Source organism: Phalangium opilio, unplaced genomic scaffold (genome assembly GCF_054372755.1).
Source record: "Phalangium opilio isolate 3A_F unplaced genomic scaffold, DU_Popi_V2 ptg000009l_1, whole genome shotgun sequence".
Lineage (NCBI taxonomy): Eukaryota > Metazoa > Arthropoda > Arachnida > Opiliones > Phalangiidae > Phalangium > Phalangium opilio.
The window spans coordinates 824,174-838,702 of record NW_028324146.1 but is presented as its reverse complement, the minus strand read 5'-3'; the positions used below and the strand labels follow the sequence as shown (position 1 = coordinate 838,702).

At 42.1% G+C, this 14,529-nt stretch overlaps 98 non-coding genes across 98 annotated transcripts; all 98 read right to left on the bottom strand.

Moving 5' to 3' along the window:
* Positions 1–19: 19 nt before the first annotated feature.
* TRNAY-GUA (transfer RNA tyrosine (anticodon GUA)) lies at positions 20–105 on the bottom strand. Its single transcript is given in 2 exon segments — positions 20–55; positions 69–105. It is a non-coding gene; the product is annotated as a tRNA-Tyr (tRNA).
* Positions 106–167: 62 nt separating this feature from the next.
* On the bottom strand, positions 168–253 carry TRNAY-GUA (transfer RNA tyrosine (anticodon GUA)). The gene is given in 2 exon segments: positions 168–203; positions 217–253. It is a non-coding gene; the product is annotated as a tRNA-Tyr (tRNA).
* Positions 254–315: 62 nt separating this feature from the next.
* Positions 316–401, bottom strand: TRNAY-GUA (transfer RNA tyrosine (anticodon GUA)). Its single transcript is given in 2 exon segments — positions 316–351; positions 365–401. It is a non-coding gene; the product is annotated as a tRNA-Tyr (tRNA).
* Positions 402–463: 62 nt separating this feature from the next.
* Positions 464–549, bottom strand: TRNAY-GUA (transfer RNA tyrosine (anticodon GUA)). Its single transcript is given in 2 exon segments — positions 464–499; positions 513–549. It is a non-coding gene; the product is annotated as a tRNA-Tyr (tRNA).
* Positions 550–611: 62 nt separating this feature from the next.
* Positions 612–697, bottom strand: TRNAY-GUA (transfer RNA tyrosine (anticodon GUA)). Its single transcript is given in 2 exon segments — positions 612–647; positions 661–697. It is a non-coding gene; the product is annotated as a tRNA-Tyr (tRNA).
* A 62-nt stretch (positions 698–759) lies between these two features.
* On the bottom strand, positions 760–845 carry TRNAY-GUA (transfer RNA tyrosine (anticodon GUA)). Its single transcript is given in 2 exon segments — positions 760–795; positions 809–845. It is a non-coding gene; the product is annotated as a tRNA-Tyr (tRNA).
* Positions 846–907: 62 nt separating this feature from the next.
* On the bottom strand, positions 908–993 carry TRNAY-GUA (transfer RNA tyrosine (anticodon GUA)). The gene is given in 2 exon segments: positions 908–943; positions 957–993. It is a non-coding gene; the product is annotated as a tRNA-Tyr (tRNA).
* Positions 994–1,055: 62 nt separating this feature from the next.
* TRNAY-GUA (transfer RNA tyrosine (anticodon GUA)) lies at positions 1,056–1,141 on the bottom strand. Its single transcript is given in 2 exon segments — positions 1,056–1,091; positions 1,105–1,141. It is a non-coding gene; the product is annotated as a tRNA-Tyr (tRNA).
* Positions 1,142–1,203: 62 nt separating this feature from the next.
* Positions 1,204–1,289, bottom strand: TRNAY-GUA (transfer RNA tyrosine (anticodon GUA)). Its single transcript is given in 2 exon segments — positions 1,204–1,239; positions 1,253–1,289. It is a non-coding gene; the product is annotated as a tRNA-Tyr (tRNA).
* A 62-nt stretch (positions 1,290–1,351) lies between these two features.
* On the bottom strand, positions 1,352–1,437 carry TRNAY-GUA (transfer RNA tyrosine (anticodon GUA)). Its single transcript is given in 2 exon segments — positions 1,352–1,387; positions 1,401–1,437. It is a non-coding gene; the product is annotated as a tRNA-Tyr (tRNA).
* Positions 1,438–1,499: 62 nt separating this feature from the next.
* TRNAY-GUA (transfer RNA tyrosine (anticodon GUA)) lies at positions 1,500–1,585 on the bottom strand. The gene is given in 2 exon segments: positions 1,500–1,535; positions 1,549–1,585. It is a non-coding gene; the product is annotated as a tRNA-Tyr (tRNA).
* Positions 1,586–1,647: 62 nt separating this feature from the next.
* Positions 1,648–1,733, bottom strand: TRNAY-GUA (transfer RNA tyrosine (anticodon GUA)). The gene is given in 2 exon segments: positions 1,648–1,683; positions 1,697–1,733. It is a non-coding gene; the product is annotated as a tRNA-Tyr (tRNA).
* A 62-nt stretch (positions 1,734–1,795) lies between these two features.
* Positions 1,796–1,881, bottom strand: TRNAY-GUA (transfer RNA tyrosine (anticodon GUA)). Its single transcript is given in 2 exon segments — positions 1,796–1,831; positions 1,845–1,881. It is a non-coding gene; the product is annotated as a tRNA-Tyr (tRNA).
* Positions 1,882–1,943: 62 nt separating this feature from the next.
* Positions 1,944–2,029, bottom strand: TRNAY-GUA (transfer RNA tyrosine (anticodon GUA)). Its single transcript is given in 2 exon segments — positions 1,944–1,979; positions 1,993–2,029. It is a non-coding gene; the product is annotated as a tRNA-Tyr (tRNA).
* A 62-nt stretch (positions 2,030–2,091) lies between these two features.
* TRNAY-GUA (transfer RNA tyrosine (anticodon GUA)) lies at positions 2,092–2,177 on the bottom strand. The gene is given in 2 exon segments: positions 2,092–2,127; positions 2,141–2,177. It is a non-coding gene; the product is annotated as a tRNA-Tyr (tRNA).
* Positions 2,178–2,239: 62 nt separating this feature from the next.
* TRNAY-GUA (transfer RNA tyrosine (anticodon GUA)) lies at positions 2,240–2,325 on the bottom strand. The gene is given in 2 exon segments: positions 2,240–2,275; positions 2,289–2,325. It is a non-coding gene; the product is annotated as a tRNA-Tyr (tRNA).
* Positions 2,326–2,387: 62 nt separating this feature from the next.
* TRNAY-GUA (transfer RNA tyrosine (anticodon GUA)) lies at positions 2,388–2,473 on the bottom strand. Its single transcript is given in 2 exon segments — positions 2,388–2,423; positions 2,437–2,473. It is a non-coding gene; the product is annotated as a tRNA-Tyr (tRNA).
* A 62-nt stretch (positions 2,474–2,535) lies between these two features.
* TRNAY-GUA (transfer RNA tyrosine (anticodon GUA)) lies at positions 2,536–2,621 on the bottom strand. Its single transcript is given in 2 exon segments — positions 2,536–2,571; positions 2,585–2,621. It is a non-coding gene; the product is annotated as a tRNA-Tyr (tRNA).
* A 62-nt stretch (positions 2,622–2,683) lies between these two features.
* On the bottom strand, positions 2,684–2,769 carry TRNAY-GUA (transfer RNA tyrosine (anticodon GUA)). Its single transcript is given in 2 exon segments — positions 2,684–2,719; positions 2,733–2,769. It is a non-coding gene; the product is annotated as a tRNA-Tyr (tRNA).
* A 62-nt stretch (positions 2,770–2,831) lies between these two features.
* Positions 2,832–2,917, bottom strand: TRNAY-GUA (transfer RNA tyrosine (anticodon GUA)). The gene is given in 2 exon segments: positions 2,832–2,867; positions 2,881–2,917. It is a non-coding gene; the product is annotated as a tRNA-Tyr (tRNA).
* A 62-nt stretch (positions 2,918–2,979) lies between these two features.
* On the bottom strand, positions 2,980–3,065 carry TRNAY-GUA (transfer RNA tyrosine (anticodon GUA)). Its single transcript is given in 2 exon segments — positions 2,980–3,015; positions 3,029–3,065. It is a non-coding gene; the product is annotated as a tRNA-Tyr (tRNA).
* A 62-nt stretch (positions 3,066–3,127) lies between these two features.
* Positions 3,128–3,213, bottom strand: TRNAY-GUA (transfer RNA tyrosine (anticodon GUA)). Its single transcript is given in 2 exon segments — positions 3,128–3,163; positions 3,177–3,213. It is a non-coding gene; the product is annotated as a tRNA-Tyr (tRNA).
* A 62-nt stretch (positions 3,214–3,275) lies between these two features.
* Positions 3,276–3,361, bottom strand: TRNAY-GUA (transfer RNA tyrosine (anticodon GUA)). The gene is given in 2 exon segments: positions 3,276–3,311; positions 3,325–3,361. It is a non-coding gene; the product is annotated as a tRNA-Tyr (tRNA).
* A 62-nt stretch (positions 3,362–3,423) lies between these two features.
* TRNAY-GUA (transfer RNA tyrosine (anticodon GUA)) lies at positions 3,424–3,509 on the bottom strand. Its single transcript is given in 2 exon segments — positions 3,424–3,459; positions 3,473–3,509. It is a non-coding gene; the product is annotated as a tRNA-Tyr (tRNA).
* Positions 3,510–3,571: 62 nt separating this feature from the next.
* On the bottom strand, positions 3,572–3,657 carry TRNAY-GUA (transfer RNA tyrosine (anticodon GUA)). The gene is given in 2 exon segments: positions 3,572–3,607; positions 3,621–3,657. It is a non-coding gene; the product is annotated as a tRNA-Tyr (tRNA).
* Positions 3,658–3,719: 62 nt separating this feature from the next.
* TRNAY-GUA (transfer RNA tyrosine (anticodon GUA)) lies at positions 3,720–3,805 on the bottom strand. The gene is given in 2 exon segments: positions 3,720–3,755; positions 3,769–3,805. It is a non-coding gene; the product is annotated as a tRNA-Tyr (tRNA).
* A 62-nt stretch (positions 3,806–3,867) lies between these two features.
* Positions 3,868–3,953, bottom strand: TRNAY-GUA (transfer RNA tyrosine (anticodon GUA)). The gene is given in 2 exon segments: positions 3,868–3,903; positions 3,917–3,953. It is a non-coding gene; the product is annotated as a tRNA-Tyr (tRNA).
* Positions 3,954–4,015: 62 nt separating this feature from the next.
* Positions 4,016–4,101, bottom strand: TRNAY-GUA (transfer RNA tyrosine (anticodon GUA)). The gene is given in 2 exon segments: positions 4,016–4,051; positions 4,065–4,101. It is a non-coding gene; the product is annotated as a tRNA-Tyr (tRNA).
* A 62-nt stretch (positions 4,102–4,163) lies between these two features.
* Positions 4,164–4,249, bottom strand: TRNAY-GUA (transfer RNA tyrosine (anticodon GUA)). Its single transcript is given in 2 exon segments — positions 4,164–4,199; positions 4,213–4,249. It is a non-coding gene; the product is annotated as a tRNA-Tyr (tRNA).
* A 62-nt stretch (positions 4,250–4,311) lies between these two features.
* Positions 4,312–4,397, bottom strand: TRNAY-GUA (transfer RNA tyrosine (anticodon GUA)). The gene is given in 2 exon segments: positions 4,312–4,347; positions 4,361–4,397. It is a non-coding gene; the product is annotated as a tRNA-Tyr (tRNA).
* A 62-nt stretch (positions 4,398–4,459) lies between these two features.
* Positions 4,460–4,545, bottom strand: TRNAY-GUA (transfer RNA tyrosine (anticodon GUA)). The gene is given in 2 exon segments: positions 4,460–4,495; positions 4,509–4,545. It is a non-coding gene; the product is annotated as a tRNA-Tyr (tRNA).
* Positions 4,546–4,607: 62 nt separating this feature from the next.
* TRNAY-GUA (transfer RNA tyrosine (anticodon GUA)) lies at positions 4,608–4,693 on the bottom strand. The gene is given in 2 exon segments: positions 4,608–4,643; positions 4,657–4,693. It is a non-coding gene; the product is annotated as a tRNA-Tyr (tRNA).
* A 62-nt stretch (positions 4,694–4,755) lies between these two features.
* TRNAY-GUA (transfer RNA tyrosine (anticodon GUA)) lies at positions 4,756–4,841 on the bottom strand. Its single transcript is given in 2 exon segments — positions 4,756–4,791; positions 4,805–4,841. It is a non-coding gene; the product is annotated as a tRNA-Tyr (tRNA).
* A 62-nt stretch (positions 4,842–4,903) lies between these two features.
* On the bottom strand, positions 4,904–4,989 carry TRNAY-GUA (transfer RNA tyrosine (anticodon GUA)). Its single transcript is given in 2 exon segments — positions 4,904–4,939; positions 4,953–4,989. It is a non-coding gene; the product is annotated as a tRNA-Tyr (tRNA).
* Positions 4,990–5,051: 62 nt separating this feature from the next.
* TRNAY-GUA (transfer RNA tyrosine (anticodon GUA)) lies at positions 5,052–5,137 on the bottom strand. The gene is given in 2 exon segments: positions 5,052–5,087; positions 5,101–5,137. It is a non-coding gene; the product is annotated as a tRNA-Tyr (tRNA).
* Positions 5,138–5,199: 62 nt separating this feature from the next.
* Positions 5,200–5,285, bottom strand: TRNAY-GUA (transfer RNA tyrosine (anticodon GUA)). Its single transcript is given in 2 exon segments — positions 5,200–5,235; positions 5,249–5,285. It is a non-coding gene; the product is annotated as a tRNA-Tyr (tRNA).
* A 62-nt stretch (positions 5,286–5,347) lies between these two features.
* On the bottom strand, positions 5,348–5,433 carry TRNAY-GUA (transfer RNA tyrosine (anticodon GUA)). Its single transcript is given in 2 exon segments — positions 5,348–5,383; positions 5,397–5,433. It is a non-coding gene; the product is annotated as a tRNA-Tyr (tRNA).
* A 62-nt stretch (positions 5,434–5,495) lies between these two features.
* TRNAY-GUA (transfer RNA tyrosine (anticodon GUA)) lies at positions 5,496–5,581 on the bottom strand. Its single transcript is given in 2 exon segments — positions 5,496–5,531; positions 5,545–5,581. It is a non-coding gene; the product is annotated as a tRNA-Tyr (tRNA).
* A 62-nt stretch (positions 5,582–5,643) lies between these two features.
* Positions 5,644–5,729, bottom strand: TRNAY-GUA (transfer RNA tyrosine (anticodon GUA)). Its single transcript is given in 2 exon segments — positions 5,644–5,679; positions 5,693–5,729. It is a non-coding gene; the product is annotated as a tRNA-Tyr (tRNA).
* Positions 5,730–5,791: 62 nt separating this feature from the next.
* On the bottom strand, positions 5,792–5,877 carry TRNAY-GUA (transfer RNA tyrosine (anticodon GUA)). The gene is given in 2 exon segments: positions 5,792–5,827; positions 5,841–5,877. It is a non-coding gene; the product is annotated as a tRNA-Tyr (tRNA).
* Positions 5,878–5,939: 62 nt separating this feature from the next.
* On the bottom strand, positions 5,940–6,025 carry TRNAY-GUA (transfer RNA tyrosine (anticodon GUA)). The gene is given in 2 exon segments: positions 5,940–5,975; positions 5,989–6,025. It is a non-coding gene; the product is annotated as a tRNA-Tyr (tRNA).
* Positions 6,026–6,087: 62 nt separating this feature from the next.
* On the bottom strand, positions 6,088–6,173 carry TRNAY-GUA (transfer RNA tyrosine (anticodon GUA)). The gene is given in 2 exon segments: positions 6,088–6,123; positions 6,137–6,173. It is a non-coding gene; the product is annotated as a tRNA-Tyr (tRNA).
* Positions 6,174–6,235: 62 nt separating this feature from the next.
* TRNAY-GUA (transfer RNA tyrosine (anticodon GUA)) lies at positions 6,236–6,321 on the bottom strand. Its single transcript is given in 2 exon segments — positions 6,236–6,271; positions 6,285–6,321. It is a non-coding gene; the product is annotated as a tRNA-Tyr (tRNA).
* Positions 6,322–6,383: 62 nt separating this feature from the next.
* TRNAY-GUA (transfer RNA tyrosine (anticodon GUA)) lies at positions 6,384–6,469 on the bottom strand. Its single transcript is given in 2 exon segments — positions 6,384–6,419; positions 6,433–6,469. It is a non-coding gene; the product is annotated as a tRNA-Tyr (tRNA).
* A 62-nt stretch (positions 6,470–6,531) lies between these two features.
* TRNAY-GUA (transfer RNA tyrosine (anticodon GUA)) lies at positions 6,532–6,617 on the bottom strand. The gene is given in 2 exon segments: positions 6,532–6,567; positions 6,581–6,617. It is a non-coding gene; the product is annotated as a tRNA-Tyr (tRNA).
* Positions 6,618–6,679: 62 nt separating this feature from the next.
* On the bottom strand, positions 6,680–6,765 carry TRNAY-GUA (transfer RNA tyrosine (anticodon GUA)). Its single transcript is given in 2 exon segments — positions 6,680–6,715; positions 6,729–6,765. It is a non-coding gene; the product is annotated as a tRNA-Tyr (tRNA).
* Positions 6,766–6,827: 62 nt separating this feature from the next.
* On the bottom strand, positions 6,828–6,913 carry TRNAY-GUA (transfer RNA tyrosine (anticodon GUA)). The gene is given in 2 exon segments: positions 6,828–6,863; positions 6,877–6,913. It is a non-coding gene; the product is annotated as a tRNA-Tyr (tRNA).
* A 62-nt stretch (positions 6,914–6,975) lies between these two features.
* On the bottom strand, positions 6,976–7,061 carry TRNAY-GUA (transfer RNA tyrosine (anticodon GUA)). Its single transcript is given in 2 exon segments — positions 6,976–7,011; positions 7,025–7,061. It is a non-coding gene; the product is annotated as a tRNA-Tyr (tRNA).
* A 62-nt stretch (positions 7,062–7,123) lies between these two features.
* On the bottom strand, positions 7,124–7,209 carry TRNAY-GUA (transfer RNA tyrosine (anticodon GUA)). The gene is given in 2 exon segments: positions 7,124–7,159; positions 7,173–7,209. It is a non-coding gene; the product is annotated as a tRNA-Tyr (tRNA).
* A 62-nt stretch (positions 7,210–7,271) lies between these two features.
* On the bottom strand, positions 7,272–7,372 carry TRNAY-GUA (transfer RNA tyrosine (anticodon GUA)). Its single transcript has 2 exons — positions 7,336–7,372; positions 7,272–7,307 (listed from the first exon to the last, which is right to left on the bottom strand). It is a non-coding gene; the product is annotated as a tRNA-Tyr (tRNA).
* Positions 7,373–7,434: 62 nt separating this feature from the next.
* On the bottom strand, positions 7,435–7,520 carry TRNAY-GUA (transfer RNA tyrosine (anticodon GUA)). The gene is given in 2 exon segments: positions 7,435–7,470; positions 7,484–7,520. It is a non-coding gene; the product is annotated as a tRNA-Tyr (tRNA).
* Positions 7,521–7,582: 62 nt separating this feature from the next.
* On the bottom strand, positions 7,583–7,668 carry TRNAY-GUA (transfer RNA tyrosine (anticodon GUA)). The gene is given in 2 exon segments: positions 7,583–7,618; positions 7,632–7,668. It is a non-coding gene; the product is annotated as a tRNA-Tyr (tRNA).
* Positions 7,669–7,730: 62 nt separating this feature from the next.
* TRNAY-GUA (transfer RNA tyrosine (anticodon GUA)) lies at positions 7,731–7,816 on the bottom strand. Its single transcript is given in 2 exon segments — positions 7,731–7,766; positions 7,780–7,816. It is a non-coding gene; the product is annotated as a tRNA-Tyr (tRNA).
* A 62-nt stretch (positions 7,817–7,878) lies between these two features.
* TRNAY-GUA (transfer RNA tyrosine (anticodon GUA)) lies at positions 7,879–7,964 on the bottom strand. The gene is given in 2 exon segments: positions 7,879–7,914; positions 7,928–7,964. It is a non-coding gene; the product is annotated as a tRNA-Tyr (tRNA).
* A 62-nt stretch (positions 7,965–8,026) lies between these two features.
* TRNAY-GUA (transfer RNA tyrosine (anticodon GUA)) lies at positions 8,027–8,112 on the bottom strand. Its single transcript is given in 2 exon segments — positions 8,027–8,062; positions 8,076–8,112. It is a non-coding gene; the product is annotated as a tRNA-Tyr (tRNA).
* Positions 8,113–8,174: 62 nt separating this feature from the next.
* On the bottom strand, positions 8,175–8,260 carry TRNAY-GUA (transfer RNA tyrosine (anticodon GUA)). Its single transcript is given in 2 exon segments — positions 8,175–8,210; positions 8,224–8,260. It is a non-coding gene; the product is annotated as a tRNA-Tyr (tRNA).
* Positions 8,261–8,322: 62 nt separating this feature from the next.
* TRNAY-GUA (transfer RNA tyrosine (anticodon GUA)) lies at positions 8,323–8,408 on the bottom strand. Its single transcript is given in 2 exon segments — positions 8,323–8,358; positions 8,372–8,408. It is a non-coding gene; the product is annotated as a tRNA-Tyr (tRNA).
* A 62-nt stretch (positions 8,409–8,470) lies between these two features.
* TRNAY-GUA (transfer RNA tyrosine (anticodon GUA)) lies at positions 8,471–8,556 on the bottom strand. The gene is given in 2 exon segments: positions 8,471–8,506; positions 8,520–8,556. It is a non-coding gene; the product is annotated as a tRNA-Tyr (tRNA).
* A 62-nt stretch (positions 8,557–8,618) lies between these two features.
* On the bottom strand, positions 8,619–8,704 carry TRNAY-GUA (transfer RNA tyrosine (anticodon GUA)). Its single transcript is given in 2 exon segments — positions 8,619–8,654; positions 8,668–8,704. It is a non-coding gene; the product is annotated as a tRNA-Tyr (tRNA).
* A 62-nt stretch (positions 8,705–8,766) lies between these two features.
* TRNAY-GUA (transfer RNA tyrosine (anticodon GUA)) lies at positions 8,767–8,852 on the bottom strand. The gene is given in 2 exon segments: positions 8,767–8,802; positions 8,816–8,852. It is a non-coding gene; the product is annotated as a tRNA-Tyr (tRNA).
* A 62-nt stretch (positions 8,853–8,914) lies between these two features.
* Positions 8,915–9,000, bottom strand: TRNAY-GUA (transfer RNA tyrosine (anticodon GUA)). Its single transcript is given in 2 exon segments — positions 8,915–8,950; positions 8,964–9,000. It is a non-coding gene; the product is annotated as a tRNA-Tyr (tRNA).
* Positions 9,001–9,062: 62 nt separating this feature from the next.
* On the bottom strand, positions 9,063–9,148 carry TRNAY-GUA (transfer RNA tyrosine (anticodon GUA)). Its single transcript is given in 2 exon segments — positions 9,063–9,098; positions 9,112–9,148. It is a non-coding gene; the product is annotated as a tRNA-Tyr (tRNA).
* A 62-nt stretch (positions 9,149–9,210) lies between these two features.
* TRNAY-GUA (transfer RNA tyrosine (anticodon GUA)) lies at positions 9,211–9,296 on the bottom strand. Its single transcript is given in 2 exon segments — positions 9,211–9,246; positions 9,260–9,296. It is a non-coding gene; the product is annotated as a tRNA-Tyr (tRNA).
* A 62-nt stretch (positions 9,297–9,358) lies between these two features.
* On the bottom strand, positions 9,359–9,444 carry TRNAY-GUA (transfer RNA tyrosine (anticodon GUA)). The gene is given in 2 exon segments: positions 9,359–9,394; positions 9,408–9,444. It is a non-coding gene; the product is annotated as a tRNA-Tyr (tRNA).
* A 62-nt stretch (positions 9,445–9,506) lies between these two features.
* Positions 9,507–9,591, bottom strand: TRNAL-UAG (transfer RNA leucine (anticodon UAG)). The gene is given in 2 exon segments: positions 9,507–9,542; positions 9,555–9,591. It is a non-coding gene; the product is annotated as a tRNA-Leu (tRNA).
* Positions 9,592–9,653: 62 nt separating this feature from the next.
* Positions 9,654–9,739, bottom strand: TRNAY-GUA (transfer RNA tyrosine (anticodon GUA)). Its single transcript is given in 2 exon segments — positions 9,654–9,689; positions 9,703–9,739. It is a non-coding gene; the product is annotated as a tRNA-Tyr (tRNA).
* Positions 9,740–9,801: 62 nt separating this feature from the next.
* Positions 9,802–9,902, bottom strand: TRNAY-GUA (transfer RNA tyrosine (anticodon GUA)). Its single transcript has 2 exons — positions 9,866–9,902; positions 9,802–9,837 (listed from the first exon to the last, which is right to left on the bottom strand). It is a non-coding gene; the product is annotated as a tRNA-Tyr (tRNA).
* Positions 9,903–9,964: 62 nt separating this feature from the next.
* On the bottom strand, positions 9,965–10,050 carry TRNAY-GUA (transfer RNA tyrosine (anticodon GUA)). The gene is given in 2 exon segments: positions 9,965–10,000; positions 10,014–10,050. It is a non-coding gene; the product is annotated as a tRNA-Tyr (tRNA).
* A 62-nt stretch (positions 10,051–10,112) lies between these two features.
* Positions 10,113–10,198, bottom strand: TRNAY-GUA (transfer RNA tyrosine (anticodon GUA)). Its single transcript is given in 2 exon segments — positions 10,113–10,148; positions 10,162–10,198. It is a non-coding gene; the product is annotated as a tRNA-Tyr (tRNA).
* Positions 10,199–10,260: 62 nt separating this feature from the next.
* Positions 10,261–10,346, bottom strand: TRNAY-GUA (transfer RNA tyrosine (anticodon GUA)). The gene is given in 2 exon segments: positions 10,261–10,296; positions 10,310–10,346. It is a non-coding gene; the product is annotated as a tRNA-Tyr (tRNA).
* A 62-nt stretch (positions 10,347–10,408) lies between these two features.
* TRNAY-GUA (transfer RNA tyrosine (anticodon GUA)) lies at positions 10,409–10,494 on the bottom strand. Its single transcript is given in 2 exon segments — positions 10,409–10,444; positions 10,458–10,494. It is a non-coding gene; the product is annotated as a tRNA-Tyr (tRNA).
* A 62-nt stretch (positions 10,495–10,556) lies between these two features.
* On the bottom strand, positions 10,557–10,642 carry TRNAY-GUA (transfer RNA tyrosine (anticodon GUA)). The gene is given in 2 exon segments: positions 10,557–10,592; positions 10,606–10,642. It is a non-coding gene; the product is annotated as a tRNA-Tyr (tRNA).
* Positions 10,643–10,704: 62 nt separating this feature from the next.
* TRNAY-GUA (transfer RNA tyrosine (anticodon GUA)) lies at positions 10,705–10,790 on the bottom strand. The gene is given in 2 exon segments: positions 10,705–10,740; positions 10,754–10,790. It is a non-coding gene; the product is annotated as a tRNA-Tyr (tRNA).
* A 62-nt stretch (positions 10,791–10,852) lies between these two features.
* TRNAY-GUA (transfer RNA tyrosine (anticodon GUA)) lies at positions 10,853–10,938 on the bottom strand. The gene is given in 2 exon segments: positions 10,853–10,888; positions 10,902–10,938. It is a non-coding gene; the product is annotated as a tRNA-Tyr (tRNA).
* A 62-nt stretch (positions 10,939–11,000) lies between these two features.
* TRNAY-GUA (transfer RNA tyrosine (anticodon GUA)) lies at positions 11,001–11,086 on the bottom strand. Its single transcript is given in 2 exon segments — positions 11,001–11,036; positions 11,050–11,086. It is a non-coding gene; the product is annotated as a tRNA-Tyr (tRNA).
* A 62-nt stretch (positions 11,087–11,148) lies between these two features.
* On the bottom strand, positions 11,149–11,234 carry TRNAY-GUA (transfer RNA tyrosine (anticodon GUA)). Its single transcript is given in 2 exon segments — positions 11,149–11,184; positions 11,198–11,234. It is a non-coding gene; the product is annotated as a tRNA-Tyr (tRNA).
* Positions 11,235–11,296: 62 nt separating this feature from the next.
* Positions 11,297–11,382, bottom strand: TRNAY-GUA (transfer RNA tyrosine (anticodon GUA)). The gene is given in 2 exon segments: positions 11,297–11,332; positions 11,346–11,382. It is a non-coding gene; the product is annotated as a tRNA-Tyr (tRNA).
* Positions 11,383–11,444: 62 nt separating this feature from the next.
* TRNAY-GUA (transfer RNA tyrosine (anticodon GUA)) lies at positions 11,445–11,530 on the bottom strand. The gene is given in 2 exon segments: positions 11,445–11,480; positions 11,494–11,530. It is a non-coding gene; the product is annotated as a tRNA-Tyr (tRNA).
* Positions 11,531–11,592: 62 nt separating this feature from the next.
* On the bottom strand, positions 11,593–11,678 carry TRNAY-GUA (transfer RNA tyrosine (anticodon GUA)). Its single transcript is given in 2 exon segments — positions 11,593–11,628; positions 11,642–11,678. It is a non-coding gene; the product is annotated as a tRNA-Tyr (tRNA).
* Positions 11,679–11,740: 62 nt separating this feature from the next.
* TRNAY-GUA (transfer RNA tyrosine (anticodon GUA)) lies at positions 11,741–11,826 on the bottom strand. Its single transcript is given in 2 exon segments — positions 11,741–11,776; positions 11,790–11,826. It is a non-coding gene; the product is annotated as a tRNA-Tyr (tRNA).
* Positions 11,827–11,888: 62 nt separating this feature from the next.
* On the bottom strand, positions 11,889–11,973 carry TRNAL-UAG (transfer RNA leucine (anticodon UAG)). Its single transcript is given in 2 exon segments — positions 11,889–11,924; positions 11,937–11,973. It is a non-coding gene; the product is annotated as a tRNA-Leu (tRNA).
* Positions 11,974–12,035: 62 nt separating this feature from the next.
* On the bottom strand, positions 12,036–12,121 carry TRNAY-GUA (transfer RNA tyrosine (anticodon GUA)). The gene is given in 2 exon segments: positions 12,036–12,071; positions 12,085–12,121. It is a non-coding gene; the product is annotated as a tRNA-Tyr (tRNA).
* A 62-nt stretch (positions 12,122–12,183) lies between these two features.
* On the bottom strand, positions 12,184–12,269 carry TRNAY-GUA (transfer RNA tyrosine (anticodon GUA)). The gene is given in 2 exon segments: positions 12,184–12,219; positions 12,233–12,269. It is a non-coding gene; the product is annotated as a tRNA-Tyr (tRNA).
* A 62-nt stretch (positions 12,270–12,331) lies between these two features.
* TRNAY-GUA (transfer RNA tyrosine (anticodon GUA)) lies at positions 12,332–12,417 on the bottom strand. Its single transcript is given in 2 exon segments — positions 12,332–12,367; positions 12,381–12,417. It is a non-coding gene; the product is annotated as a tRNA-Tyr (tRNA).
* A 62-nt stretch (positions 12,418–12,479) lies between these two features.
* TRNAY-GUA (transfer RNA tyrosine (anticodon GUA)) lies at positions 12,480–12,565 on the bottom strand. Its single transcript is given in 2 exon segments — positions 12,480–12,515; positions 12,529–12,565. It is a non-coding gene; the product is annotated as a tRNA-Tyr (tRNA).
* Positions 12,566–12,627: 62 nt separating this feature from the next.
* TRNAY-GUA (transfer RNA tyrosine (anticodon GUA)) lies at positions 12,628–12,713 on the bottom strand. The gene is given in 2 exon segments: positions 12,628–12,663; positions 12,677–12,713. It is a non-coding gene; the product is annotated as a tRNA-Tyr (tRNA).
* A 62-nt stretch (positions 12,714–12,775) lies between these two features.
* On the bottom strand, positions 12,776–12,861 carry TRNAY-GUA (transfer RNA tyrosine (anticodon GUA)). Its single transcript is given in 2 exon segments — positions 12,776–12,811; positions 12,825–12,861. It is a non-coding gene; the product is annotated as a tRNA-Tyr (tRNA).
* Positions 12,862–12,923: 62 nt separating this feature from the next.
* Positions 12,924–13,009, bottom strand: TRNAY-GUA (transfer RNA tyrosine (anticodon GUA)). Its single transcript is given in 2 exon segments — positions 12,924–12,959; positions 12,973–13,009. It is a non-coding gene; the product is annotated as a tRNA-Tyr (tRNA).
* A 62-nt stretch (positions 13,010–13,071) lies between these two features.
* On the bottom strand, positions 13,072–13,157 carry TRNAY-GUA (transfer RNA tyrosine (anticodon GUA)). Its single transcript is given in 2 exon segments — positions 13,072–13,107; positions 13,121–13,157. It is a non-coding gene; the product is annotated as a tRNA-Tyr (tRNA).
* A 62-nt stretch (positions 13,158–13,219) lies between these two features.
* TRNAY-GUA (transfer RNA tyrosine (anticodon GUA)) lies at positions 13,220–13,305 on the bottom strand. Its single transcript is given in 2 exon segments — positions 13,220–13,255; positions 13,269–13,305. It is a non-coding gene; the product is annotated as a tRNA-Tyr (tRNA).
* A 62-nt stretch (positions 13,306–13,367) lies between these two features.
* TRNAY-GUA (transfer RNA tyrosine (anticodon GUA)) lies at positions 13,368–13,453 on the bottom strand. Its single transcript is given in 2 exon segments — positions 13,368–13,403; positions 13,417–13,453. It is a non-coding gene; the product is annotated as a tRNA-Tyr (tRNA).
* Positions 13,454–13,515: 62 nt separating this feature from the next.
* On the bottom strand, positions 13,516–13,601 carry TRNAY-GUA (transfer RNA tyrosine (anticodon GUA)). The gene is given in 2 exon segments: positions 13,516–13,551; positions 13,565–13,601. It is a non-coding gene; the product is annotated as a tRNA-Tyr (tRNA).
* A 62-nt stretch (positions 13,602–13,663) lies between these two features.
* Positions 13,664–13,749, bottom strand: TRNAY-GUA (transfer RNA tyrosine (anticodon GUA)). Its single transcript is given in 2 exon segments — positions 13,664–13,699; positions 13,713–13,749. It is a non-coding gene; the product is annotated as a tRNA-Tyr (tRNA).
* A 62-nt stretch (positions 13,750–13,811) lies between these two features.
* On the bottom strand, positions 13,812–13,897 carry TRNAY-GUA (transfer RNA tyrosine (anticodon GUA)). Its single transcript is given in 2 exon segments — positions 13,812–13,847; positions 13,861–13,897. It is a non-coding gene; the product is annotated as a tRNA-Tyr (tRNA).
* Positions 13,898–13,959: 62 nt separating this feature from the next.
* Positions 13,960–14,045, bottom strand: TRNAY-GUA (transfer RNA tyrosine (anticodon GUA)). The gene is given in 2 exon segments: positions 13,960–13,995; positions 14,009–14,045. It is a non-coding gene; the product is annotated as a tRNA-Tyr (tRNA).
* Positions 14,046–14,107: 62 nt separating this feature from the next.
* Positions 14,108–14,193, bottom strand: TRNAY-GUA (transfer RNA tyrosine (anticodon GUA)). Its single transcript is given in 2 exon segments — positions 14,108–14,143; positions 14,157–14,193. It is a non-coding gene; the product is annotated as a tRNA-Tyr (tRNA).
* A 62-nt stretch (positions 14,194–14,255) lies between these two features.
* On the bottom strand, positions 14,256–14,341 carry TRNAY-GUA (transfer RNA tyrosine (anticodon GUA)). The gene is given in 2 exon segments: positions 14,256–14,291; positions 14,305–14,341. It is a non-coding gene; the product is annotated as a tRNA-Tyr (tRNA).
* A 62-nt stretch (positions 14,342–14,403) lies between these two features.
* TRNAY-GUA (transfer RNA tyrosine (anticodon GUA)) lies at positions 14,404–14,489 on the bottom strand. The gene is given in 2 exon segments: positions 14,404–14,439; positions 14,453–14,489. It is a non-coding gene; the product is annotated as a tRNA-Tyr (tRNA).
* Positions 14,490–14,529: the final 40 nt, after the last annotated feature.

The following is a 14,529-nucleotide window of genomic DNA, read 5'->3' as shown; positions in this document are numbered from 1 at the left end:
ATAAAATGCAAACAAATCTTCCGTCGAGCCGGATTTGAACCAGCGACCTATGGATTACAATCGTCACTCTACAGTCCACCGCTCTACCAACTGAGCTATCGACGGCTGATTGCTGGGTTTCATTCAAGGATTAAAAATAAAATGAGCTATAAAATGCAAATAAATCTTCCGTCGAGCCGGATTTGAACCAGCGACCTATGGATTACAATTGTCACTCTACAGTCCACCGCTCTACCAACTGAGCTATCGACGGCTGATTGCTGGGTTTCATTCAAGGATTAAGAATAAAATGAGATATAAAATGCAAATTAATCTTCCGTCGAGCCGGATTTGAACCAGCGACCTATGGATTACAACTGTCACTCTACAGTCCACCGCTCTACCAACTGAGCTATCGACGGCTGATTGCTGGGTTTCATTCAAGGATTAAGAATAAAATGAGATATAAAATGCAAATAAATCTTCCGTCGAGCCGGATTTGAACCAGCGACCTATGGATTACAATTGTCACTCTACAGTCCACCGCTCTACCAACTGAGCTATCGACGGCTGATTGTTGGGTTTCATTCAAGGATTAAGAATAAAATGAGATATAAAATGCAAATAAATCTTCCGTCGAGCCGGATTTGAACCAGCGACCTATGGATTACAATTGTCACTCTACAGTCCACCGCTCTACCATCTGAGCTATCGACGGCTGATTGCTGGGTTTCATTCAAGGATTAAGAATAAAATGAGATATAAAATGCAAATTAATCTTCCGTCGAGCCGGATTTGAACCAGCGACCTATGGATTACAACTGTCACTTTACAGTCCACCGCTCTACCAACTGAGCTATCGACGGCTGATTGCTGGGTTTCATTCAAGGATTAAGAATAAAATGAGATATAAAATGCAAATAAATCTTCCGTCGAGCCGGATTTGAACCAGCGACCTATGGATTACAATTGTCACTCTACAGTCCACCGCTCTACCAACTGAGCTATCGACGGCTGATTGCTGGGTTTCATTCAAGGATTAAGAATAAAATGAGATATAAAATGCAAATAAATCTTCCGTCGAGCCGGATTTGAACCAGCGACCTATGGGTTACAATTGTCACTCTACAGTCCACCGCTCTACCAACTGAGCTATCGACGGCTGATTGCTGGGTTTCATTCAAGGATTAAGAATAAAATGAGATATAAAATGCAAATAAATCTTCCGTCGAGCCGGATTTGAACCAGCGACCTATGGATTACAATTGTCACTCTACAGTCCACCGCTCTACCAACTGAGCTATCGACGGCTGATTGCTGGGTTTCATTCAAGGATTAAGAATAAAATGAGATATAAAATGCAAATAAATCTTCCGTCGAGCCGGATTTGAACCAGCGACCTATGGATTACAATTGTCACTCTACAGTCCACCGCTCTACCAACTGAGCTATCGACGGCTGATTGCTGGGTTTCATTCAAGGATTAAGAATAAAATGAGATATAAAATGCAAATAAATCTTCCGTCGAGCCGGATTTGAACCAGCGACCTATGGATTACAATTGTCACTCTACAGTCCACCGCTCTACCAACTGAGCTATCGACGGCTGCTTGCTGGGTTTCATTCAAGGATTAAGAATAAAATGAGATATAAAATGCAAATAAATCTTCCGTCGAGCCGGATTTGAACCAGCGACCTATGGGTTACAATTGTCACTCTACAGTCCACCGCTCTACCAACTGAGCTATCGACGGCTGATTGCTGGGTTTCATTCAAGGATTAAGAATAAAATGAGATATAAAATGCAAATAAATCTTCCGTCGAGCCGGATTTGAACCAGCGACCTATGGATTACAATTGTCACTCTACAGTCCACCGCTCTACCAACTGAGCTATCGACGGCTGATTGCTGGGTTTCATTCAAGGATTAAGAATAAAATGAGATATAAAATGCAAATAAATCTTCCGTCGAGCCGGATTTGAACCAGCGACCTATGGATTACAATTGTCACTCTACAGTCCACCGCTCTACCAACTGAGCTATCGACGGCTGATTGCTGGGTTTCATTCAAGGATTAAGAATAAAATGAGATATAAAATGCAAATAAATCTTCCGTCGAGCCGGATTTGAACCAGCGACCTATGGATTACAATTGTCACTCTACAGTCCACCGCTCTACCAACTGAGCTATCGACGGCTGCTTGCTGGGTTTCATTCAAGGATTAAGAATAAAATGAGATATAAAATGCAAATAAATCTTCCGTCGAGCCGGATTTGAACCAGCGACCTATGGGTTACAATTGTCACTCTACAGTCCACCGCTCTACCAACTGAGCTATCGACGGCTGATTGCTGGGTTTCATTCAAGGATTAAGAATAAAATGAGATATAAAATGCAAATAAATCTTCCGTCGAGCCGGATTTGAACCAGCGACCTATGGATTACAATTGTCACTCTACAGTCCACCGCTCTACCAACTGAGCTATCGACGGCTGATTGCTGGGTTTCATTCAAGGATTAAGAATAAAATGAGATATAAAATGCAAATAAATCTTCCGTCGAGCCGGATTTGAACCAGCGACCTATGGATTACAATTGTCACTCTACAGTCCACCGCTCTACCAACTGAGCTATCGACGGCTGATTGCTGGGTTTCATTCAAGGATTAAGAATAAAATGAGATATAAAATGCAAATTAATCTTCCGTCGAGCCGGATTTGAACCAGCGACCTATGGATTACAATTGTCACTCTACAGTCCACCGCTCTACCAACTGAGCTATCGACGGCTGTTTGCTGGGTTTCATTCAAGGATTAAGAATAAAATGAGATATAAAATGCAAATAAATCTTCCGTCGAGCCGGATTTGAACCAGCGACCTATGGATTACAATTGTCACTCTACAGTCCACCGCTCTACCAACTGAGCTATCGACGGCTGATTGCTGGGTTTCATTCAAGGATTAAGAATAAAATGAGATATAAAATGCAAATAAATCTTCCGTCGAGCCGGATTTGAACCAGCGACCTATGGGTTACAATTGTCACTCTACAGTCCACCGCTCTACCAACTGAGCTATCGACGGCTGATTGCTGGGTTTCATTCAAGGATTAAGAATAAAATGAGATATAAAATGCAAATAAATCTTCCGTCGAGCCGGATTTGAACCAGCGACCTATGGATTACAATTGTCACTCTACAGTCCACCGCTCTACCACCTGAGCTATCGACGGCTGATTGCTGGGTTTCATTCAAGGATTAAGAATAAAATGAGATATAAAATGCAAATAAATCTTCCGTCGAGCCGGATTTGAACCAGCGACCTATGGATTACAATTGTCACTCTACAGTCCACCGCTCTACCAACTGAGCTATCGACGGCTGATTGCTGGGTTTCATTCAAGGATTAAGAATAAAATGAGATATAAAATGCAAATAAATCTTCCGTCGAGCCGGATTTGAACCAGCGACCTATGGATTACAATTGTCACTCTACAGTCCACCGCTCTACCAACTGAGCTATCGACGGCTGATTGCTGGGTTTCATTCAAGGATTAAGAATAAAATGAGATATAAAATGCAAATAAATCTTCCGTCGAGCCGGATTTGAACCAGCGACCTATGGATTACAATTGTCACTCTACAGTCCACCGCTCTACCAACTGAGCTATCGACGGCTGCTTGCTGGGTTTCATTCAAGGATTAAGAATAAAATGAGATATAAAATGCAAATAAATCTTCCGTCGAGCCGGATTTGAACCAGCGACCTATGGGTTACAATTGTCACTCTACAGTCCACCGCTCTACCAACTGAGCTATCGACGGCTGATTGCTGGGTTTCATTCAAGGATTAAGAATAAAATGAGATATAAAATGCAAATAAATCTTCCGTCGAGCCGGATTTGAACCAGCGACCTATGGATTACAATTGTCACTCTACAGTCCACCGCTCTACCAACTGAGCTATCGACGGCTGATTGCTGGGTTTCATTCAAGGATTAAGAATAAAATGAGATATAAAATGCAAATAAATCTTCCGTCGAGCCGGATTTGAACCAGCGACCTATGGATTACAATTGTCACTCTACAGTCCACCGCTCTACCAACTGAGCTATCGACGGCTGATTGCTGGGTTTCATTCAAGGATTAAGAATAAAATGAGATATAAAATGCAAATTAATCTTCCGTCGAGCCGGATTTGAACCAGCGACCTATGGATTACAATTGTCACTCTACAGTCCACCGCTCTACCAACTGAGCTATCGACGGCTGTTTGCTGGGTTTCATTCAAGGATTAAGAATAAAATGAGATATAAAATGCAAATAAATCTTCCGTCGAGCCGGATTTGAACCAGCGACCTATGGATTACAATTGTCACTCTACAGTCCACCGCTCTACCAACTGAGCTATCGACGGCTGATTGCTGGGTTTCATTCAAGGATTAAGAATAAAATGAGATATAAAATGCAAATAAATCTTCCGTCGAGCCGGATTTGAACCAGCGACCTATGGGTTACAATTGTCACTCTACAGTCCACCGCTCTACCAACTGAGCTATCGACGGCTGATTGCTGGGTTTCATTCAAGGATTAAGAATAAAATGAGATATAAAATGCAAATAAATCTTCCGTCGAGCCGGATTTGAACCAGCGACCTATGGATTACCATTGTCACTCTACAGTCCACCGCTCTACCACCTGAGCTATCGACGGCTGATTGCTGGGTTTCATTCTAGGATTAAGAATAAAATGAGATATAAAATGCAAATAAATCTTCCGTCGAGCCGGATTTGAACCAGCGACCTATGGATTACAATTGTCACTCTACAGTCCACCGCTCTACCAACTGAGCTATCGACGGCTGATTGCTGGGTTTCATTCAAGGATTAAGAATAAAATGAGATATAAAATGCAAATTAATCTTCCGTCGAGCCGGATATGAACCAGCGACCTATGGATTACAACTGTCACTCTACAGTCCACCGCTCTACCAACTGAGCTATCGACGGCTGATTGCTGGGTTTCATTCAAGGATTAAGAATAAAATGAGATATAAAATGCAAATAAATCTTCCGTCGAGCCGGATTTGAACCAGCGACCTATGGATTACAATTGTCACTCTACAGTCCACCGCTCTACCACCTGAGCTATCGACGGCTGATTGCTGGGTTTCATTCAAGGATTAAGAATAAAATGAGATATAAAATGCAAATTAATCTTCCGTCGAGCCGGATTTGAACCAGCGACCTATGGATTACAATTGTCACTCTACAGTCCACCGCTCTACCAACTGAGCTATCGACGGCTGATTGCTGGGTTTCATTCAAGGATTAAGAATAAAATGAGATATAAAATGCAAATAAATCTTCCGTCGAGCCGGATTTGAACCAGCGACCTATGGATTACAATTGTCACTCTACAGTCCACCGCTCTACCAACTGAGCTATCGACGGCTGATTGCTGGGTTTCATTCAAGGATTAAGAATAAAATGAGATATAAAATGCAAATTAATCTTCCGTCGAGCCGGATTTGAACCAGCGACCTATGGATTACAATTGTCACTCTACAGTCCACCGCTCTACCAACTGAGCTATCGACGGCTGATTGCCGGGTTTCATTCAAGGATTAAGAATAAAATGAGATATAAAATGCAAATAAATCTTCCGTCGAGCCGGATTTGAACCAGCGACCTATGGGTTACAATTATCACTCTACAGTCCACCGCTATACCAACTGAGCTATCGACGGCTGATTGCTGGGTTTCATTCAAGGATTAAGAATAAAATGAGATATAAAATGCAAATAAATCTTCCGTCGAGCCGGATTTGAACCAGCGACCTATGGATTACAATTGTCACTCTACAGTCCACCGCTCTACCAACTGAGCTATCGACGGCTGATTGCCGGGTTTCATTCAAGGATTAAGAATAAAATGAGATATCAAATGCAAATAAATCTTCCGTCGAGCCGGATTTGAACCAGCGACCTATGGATTACAATTGTCACTCTACAGTCCACCGCTCTACCAACTGCGCTATCGACGGCTGTTTGCGGGGTTTCATTCAAGGATTAAGAATAAAATTAGATATAAAATGCAAATAAATCTTCCGTCGAACCGGATTTGAACCAGCGACCTATGGATTACAATTGTCACTTTACAGTCCACCGCTCTACCAACTGAGCTATCGACGGCTGATTGCTGGGTTTCATTCAAGGATTAAGAATAAAATGAGATATAAAATGCAAATAAATCTTCCCTCGAGCCGGATTTGAACCAGCGACCTATGGATTACAATTGTCACTCTACAGTCCACCGCTCTACCAACTGAGCTATCGACGGCTGATTGCTGGGTTTCATTCAAGGATTAAGAATAAAATGAGATATAAAATGCAAATTAATCTTCCGTCGAGCCGGATTTGAACCAGCGACCTATGGATTACAACTGTCACTCTACAGTCCACCGCTCTACCAACTGAGCTATCGACGGCTGATTGCTGGGTTTCATTCAAGGATTAAGAATAAAATGAGATATAAAATGCAAATAAATCTTCCGTCGAGCCGGATTTGAACCAGCGACCTATGGATTACAATTGTCACTCTACATTCCACCGCTCTACCAACTGAGCTATCGACGGCTGATTGCTGGGTTTCATTCAAGGATTAAGAATAAAATGAGATATAAAATGCAAATAAATCTTCCGTCGAGCCGGATTTGAACCAGCGACCTATGGATTACAATTGTCACTCTACAGTCCACCGCTCTACCAACTGAGCTATCGACGGCTGATTGCTGGGTTTCATTCAAGGATTAAGAATAAAATGAGATATAAAATGCAAATAAATCTTCCGTCGACCCGGATTTGAACCAGCGACCTATGGATTACAATTGTCACTCTACAGTCCACCGCTCTACCAACTGACCTATCGACGGCTGATTGCTGGGTTTCATTCAAGGATTAAGAATAAAATGAGATATAAAATGCAAATAAATCTTCCGTCGAGCCGGATTTGAACCAGCGACCTATGGATTACAATTGTCACTCTACAGTCCACCGCTCTACCAACTGAGCTATCGACGGCTGATTGCTGGGTTTCATTCAAGGATTAAGAATAAAATGAGATATAAAATGCAAATAAATCTTCCGTCGAGCCGGATTTGAACCAGCGACCTATGGATTACAATTGTCACTCTACAGTCCACCGCTCTACCAACTGAGCTATCGACGGCTGATTGCTGGGTTTCATTCAAGGATTAAGAATAAAATGAGATATAAAATGCAAATTAATCTTCCGTCGAGCCAGATTTGAACCAGCGACCTATGGATTACAATTGTCACTCTACAGTCCACCGCTCTACAGTCCACCGCTCTACCAACTGAGCTATCGACGGCTGTTTGCTGGGTTTCATTCAAGGATTAAGAATAAAATGAGATATAAAATGCAAATAAATCTTCCGTCGAGCCGGATTTGAACCAGCGACCTATGGATTACAATTGTCACTCTACAGTCCACCGCTATACCAACTGAGCTATCGACGGCTGATTGCTGCGTTTCATTCAAGGATTAAGAATAAAATGAGATATAAAATGCAAATAAATCTTCCGTCGAGCCGGATTTGAACCAGCGACCTATGGGTTACAATTATCACTCTACAGTCCACCGCTATACCAACTGAGCTATCGACGGCTGATTGCTGGGTTTCATTCAAGGATTAAGAATAAAATGAGATATAAAATGCAAATAAATCTTCCGTCGAGCCGGATTTGAACCAGCGACCTATGGATTACAATTGTCACTCTACAGTCCACCGCTCTACCAACTGAGCTATCGACGGCTGATTGCCGGGTTTCATTCAAGGATTAAGAATAAAATGAGATATCAAATGCAAATAAATCTTCCGTCGAGCCGGATTTGAACCAGCGACCTATGGATTACAATTGTCACTCTACAGTCCACCGCTCTACCAACTGCGCTATCGACGGCTGTTTGCGGGGTTTCATTCAAGGATTAAGAATAAAATTAGATATAAAATGCAAATAAATCTTCCGTCGAACCGGATTTGAACCAGCGACCTATGGATTACAATTGTCACTCTACAGTCCACCGCTCTACCAACTGAGCTATCGACGGCTGATTGCTGGGTTTCATTCAAGGATTAAGAATAAAATGAGATATAAAATGCAAATTAATCTTCCCTCGAGCCGGATTTGAACCAGCGACCTATGGATTACAATTGTCACTCTACAGTCCACCGCTCTACCAACTGAGCTATCGACGGCTGATTGCTGGGTTTCATTCAAGGATTAAGAATAAAATGAGATATGAAATGTCAATAACTCTTCCGTCGAGCCGGATTTGAACCAGCGACCTATGGATTACAATTGTCACTCTACAGTCCACCGCTCTACCAACTGAGCTATCGACGGCTGATTGCCGGGTTTCATTCAAGGATTAAGAATAAAATGAGATATAAAATGCAAATAAATCTTCCGTCGAGCCGGATTTGAACCAGCGACCTATGGGTTACAATTATCACTCTACAGTCCACCGCTATACCAACTGAGCTATCGACGGCTGATTGCTGGGTTTCATTCAAGGATTAAGAATAAAATGAGATATAAAATGCAAATAAATCTTCCGTCGAGCCGGATTTGAACCAGCGACCTATGGATTACAATTGTCACTCTACAGTCCACCGCTCTACCAACTGAGCTATCGACGGCTGATTGCCGGGTTTCATTCAAGGATTAAGAATAAAATGAGATATCAAATGCAAATAAATCTTCCGTCGAGCCGGATTTGAACCAGCGACCTATGGATTACAATTGTCACTCTACAGTCCACCGCTCTACCAACTGCGCTATCGACGGCTGTTTGCGGGGTTTCATTCAAGGATTAAGAATAAAATTAGATATAAAATGCAAATAAATCTTCCGTCGAACCGGATTTGAACCAGCGACCTATGGATTACAATTGTCACTCTACAGTCCACCGCTCTACCAACTGAGCTATCGACGGCTGATTGCTGGGTTTCATTCAAGGATTAAGAATAAAATGAGATATAAAATGCAAATAAATCTTCCCTCGAGCCGGATTTGAACCAGCGACCTATGGATTACAATTGTCACTCTACAGTCCACCGCTCTACCAACTGAGCTATCGACGGCTGATTGCTGGGTTTCATTCAAGGATTAAGAATAAAATGAGATATGAAATGTCAATAACTCTTCCGTCGAGCCGGATTTGAACCAGCGACCTATGGATTACAATTGTCACTCTACAGTCCACCGCTCTACCAACTGAGCTATCGACGGCTGATTGCTGGGTATCATTCAAGGATTAAGAATAAAATGAGATATGAAATGCAAATAAATCTTCCGTCGAGCCGGATTTGAACCAGCGACCTATGGATTACAATTGTCACTCTACAGTCCACCGCTCTACCAACTGAGCTATCGACGGCTGATTGCTGGGTTTCATTCAAGGATTAAGAATAAAATGAGATATAAAATGCAAATAAATCTTCCGTCGAGCCGGATTTGAACCAGCGACCTATGGATTACAATTGTCACTCTACGTCCACCCCTCTACCAACTGAGCTATCGACGGCTGATTGCTGGGTTTCATTCAAGGATTAAGAATAAAGTGAGATATAAAATGCAAACAAATCTTCCGTCGAGCCGGATTTGAAGCAGCGACCTATGGATTACAATTGTCACTCTACAGTCCACCGCTCTACCAACTGAGCTATCGACGGCTGATTGCTGGGTTTCATTCAAGGATTTAGAATAAAATGAGATATAAAATGCAAACAAATCTTCCGTCGAGCCGGATTTGAACCAGCGACCTATGGATTACAATTGTCACTCTACAGTCCACCGCTCTACAGTCCACCGCTCTACCAACTGAGCTATCGACGGCTGTTTGCTGGGTTTCATTCAAGGATTAAGAATAAAATGAGATATAAAATGCAAATAAATCTTCCGTCGAGCCGGATTTGAACCAGCGACCTATGGATTACAATTGTCACTCTACAGTCCACCGCTCTACCAACTGCGCTATCGACGGCTGTTTGCGGGGTTTCATTCAAGGATTAAGAATAAAATTAGATATAAAATGCAAATAAATCTTCCGTCGAACCGGATTTGAACCAGCGACCTATGGATTACAATTGTCACTCTACAGTCCACCGCTCTACCAACTGAGCTATCGACGGCTGATTGCTGGGTTTCATTCAAGGATTAAGAATAAAATGAGATATAAAATGCAAATTAATCTTCCGTCGAGCCGGATTTGAACCAGCGACCTATGGATTACAATTGTCACTCTACAGTCCACCGCTCTACCAACTGAGCTATCGACGGCTGTTTGCTGGGTTTCATTCAAGGATTAAGAATAAAATGAGATATAAAATGCAAATAAATCTTCCGTCGAGCCGGATTTGAACCAGCGACCTATGGATTACAATTGTCACTCTACAGTCCACCGCTCTACCAACTGAGCTATCGACGGCTGATTGCTGGGTTTCATTCAAGGATTAAGAATAAAATGAGATATAAAATGCAAATTAATCTTCCGTCGAGCCGGATTTGAACCAGCGACGTATGGATTACAACTGTCACTCTACAGTCCACCGCTCTACCAACTGAGCTATCGACGGCTGATTGCTGGGTTTCATTCAAGGATTAAGAATAAAATGAGATATAAAATGCAAATAAATCTTCCGTCGAGCCAGATTTGAACCAGCGACCTATGGATTACAATTGTCACTCTACAGTCCACCGCTCTACCAACTGAGCTATCGACGGCTGTTTGCTGGGTTTCATTCAAGGATTAAGAATAAAATGAGATATAAAATGCAAATAAATCTTCCGTCGAGCCGGATTTGAACCAGCGACCTATGGGTTACAATTATCACTCTACAGTCCACCGCTATACCAACTGAGCTATCGACGGCTGATTGCTGGGTTTCATTCAAGGATTAAGAATAAAATGAGATATAAAATGCAAATAAATCTTCCGTCGAGCCGGATTTGAACCAGCGACCTATGGATTACAATTGTCACTCTACAGTCCACCGCTCTACCAACTGCGCTATCGACGGCTGTTTGCGGGGTTTCATTCAAGGATTAAGAATAAAATTAGATATAAAATGCAAATAAATCTTCCGTCGAACCGGATTTGAACCAGCGACCTATGGATTACAATTGTCACTCTACAGTCCACCGCTCTACCAACTGAGCTATCGACGGCTGATTGCTGGGTTTCATTCAAGGATTAAGAATAAAATGAGATATAAAATGCAAATTAATCTTCCGTCGAGCCGGATTTGAACCAGCGACCTATGGATTACAATTGTCACTCTACAGTCCACCGCTCTACCAACTGAGCTATCGACGGCTGTTTGCTGGGTTTCATTCAAGGATTAAGAATAAAATGAGATATAAAATGCAAATAAATCTTCCGTCGAGCCGGATTTGAACCAGCGACCTATGGATTACAATTGTCACTCTACAGTCCACCGCTCTACCAACTGAGCTATCGACGGCTGATTGCTGGGTTTCATTCAAGGATTAAGAATAAAATGAGATATAAAATGCAAATTAATCTTCCGTCGAGCCGGATTTGAACCAGCGACCTATGGATTACAATTGTCACTCTACAGTCTACCGCTCTACCAACTGATCTATCGACGGCTGATTGCTGGGTCGCATTCAAGGATTAAGAATAAAATGAGATATAAAATGCAAAGAAATCTTCCGTCGAGCCGGATTTGAACCAGCGACCTATGGATTACAATTGTCACTCTACAGTCCACCGCTCTACCAACTGAGCTATCGACGGCTGATTGCTGGGTCGCATTCAAGGATTAAGAATAAAATGAGATATAAAACGCAAATAAATCTTCCGTCGAGCCGGATTTGAACCAGCGACCTATGGATTACAATTGTCACTCTACGTCCACCCCTCTACCAACTGAGCTATCGACGGCTGATTGCTGGGTTTCATTCAAGGATTAAGAATAAAGTGAGATATAAAATGCAAACAAATCTTCCGTCGAGCCGGATTTGAAGCAGCGACCTATGGATTACAATTGTCACTCTACAGTCCACCGCTCTACCAACTGAGCTATCGACGGCTGATTGCTGGGTTTCATTCAAGGATTAAGAATAAAATGAGATATAAAATGCAAATAAATCTTCCGTCGAGCCGGATTTGAACCAGCGACCTATGGATTACAATTGTCACTCTACAGTCCACCGCTCTACCAACTGAGCTATCGACGGCTGATTGCTGGGTTTCATTCAAGGATTAAGAATAAAATGAGATATAAAATGCAAATAAATCTTCCGTCGAGCCGGATTTGAACCAGCGACCTATGGGTTACAATTATCACTCTACAGTCCACCGCTATACCAACTGAGCTATCGACGGCTGATTGCTGGGTTTCATTCAAGGATTAAGAATAAAATGAGATATAAAATGCAAATAAATCTTCCGTCGAGCCGGATTTGAACCAGCGACCTATGGATTACAATTGTCACTCTACAGTCCACCGCTCTACCAACTGCGCTATCGACGGCTGTTTGCGGGGTTTCATTCAAGGATTAAGAATAAAATTAGATATAAAATGCAAATAAATCTTCCGTCGAACCGGATTTGAACCAGCGACCTATGGATTACAATTGTCACTCTACAGTCCACCGCTCTACCAACTGAGCTATCGACGGCTGATTGCTGGGTTTCATTCAAGGATTAAGAATAAAATGAGATATAAAATGCAAATTAATCTTCCGTCGAGCCGGATTTGAACCAGCGACCTATGGATTACAATTGTCACTCTACAGTCCACCGCTCTACCAACTGAGCTATCGACGGCTGTTTGCTGGGTTTCATTCAAGGATTAAGAATAAAATGAGATATAAAATGCAAATAAATCTTCCGTCGAGCCGGATTTGAACCAGCGACCTATGGATTACAATTGTCACTCTACAGTCCACCGCTCTACCAACTGAGCTATCGACGGCTGATTGCTGGGTTTCATTCAAGGATTAAGAATAAAATGAGATATAAAATGCAAATTAATCTTCCGTCGAGCCGGATTTGAACCAGCGACCTATGGATTACAACTGTCACTCTACAGTCCACCGCTCTACCAACTGAGCTATCGACGGCTGATTGCTGGGTTTCATTCAAGGATTAAGAATAAAATGAGATATAAAATGCAAATAAATCTTCCGTCGAGCCGGATTTGAACCAGCGACCTATGGATTACAATTGTCACTCTACAGTCCACCGCTCTACCAACTGAGCTATCGACGGCTGATTGCTGGTTTTCATTCAAGGATTAAGAATAAAATGAGATATAAAATGCAAATAAATCTTCCGTCGAGCCGGATTTGAACCAGCGACCTATGGATTACAATTGTCACTCTACAGTCCACCGCTCTACCAACTGAGCTATCGACGGCTGATTGCTGGGTTTCATTCAAGGATTAAGAATAAAATGAGATATAAAATGCAAATAAATCTTCCGTCGAGCCGGATTTGAACCAGCGACCTATGGATTACAATTGTCACTCTACAGTCCACCGCTCTACCAACTGAGCTATCGACGGCTGATTGCTGGGTTTCATTCAAGGATTAAGAATAAAATGAGATATAAAATGCAAATTAATCTTCCGTCGAGCCGGATTTGAACCAGCGACCTATGGATTACAACTGTCACTCTACAGTCCACCGCTCTACCAACTGAGCTAGCGACGGCTGATTGCTGGGTTTCATTCAAGGATTAAGAATAAAATGAGATATAAAATGCAAATAAATCTTCCGTCGAGCCGGATTTGAACCAGCGACCTATGGATTACAATTGTCACTCTACATTCCACCGCTCTACCAACTGAGCTATCGACGGCTGATTGCTGGGTTTCATTCAAGGATTAAGAATAAAATGAGATATAAAATGCAAATAAATCTTCCGTCGAGCCGGATTTGAACCAGCGACCTATGGATTACAATTGTCACTCTACAGTCCACCGCTCTACCAACTGAGCTATCGACGGCTGATTGCTGGGTTTCATTCAAGGATTAAGAATAAAATGAGATATAAAATGCAAATAAATCTTCCGTCGAGCCGGATTTGAACCAGCGACCTATGGATTACAATTGTCACTCTACAGTCCACCGCTCTACCAACTGACCTATCGACGGCTGATTGCTGGGTTTCATTCAAGGATTAAGAATAAAATGAGATATAAAATGCAAATAAATCTTCCGTCGAGCCGGATTTGAACCAGCGACCTATGGATTACAATTGTCACTCTACAGTCCACCGCTCTACCAACTGAGCTATCGACGGCTGATTGCTGGGTTTCATTCAAGGATTAAGAATAAAATGAGATATAAAATGCAAATTAATCTTCCGTCGAGCCAGATTTGAACCAGCGACCTATGGATTACAATTGTCACTCTACAGTCCACCGCTCTACCAACTGAGCTATCGACGGCTGTTTGCTGGGTTTCATTCAAGGATTAAGAATAAAATGA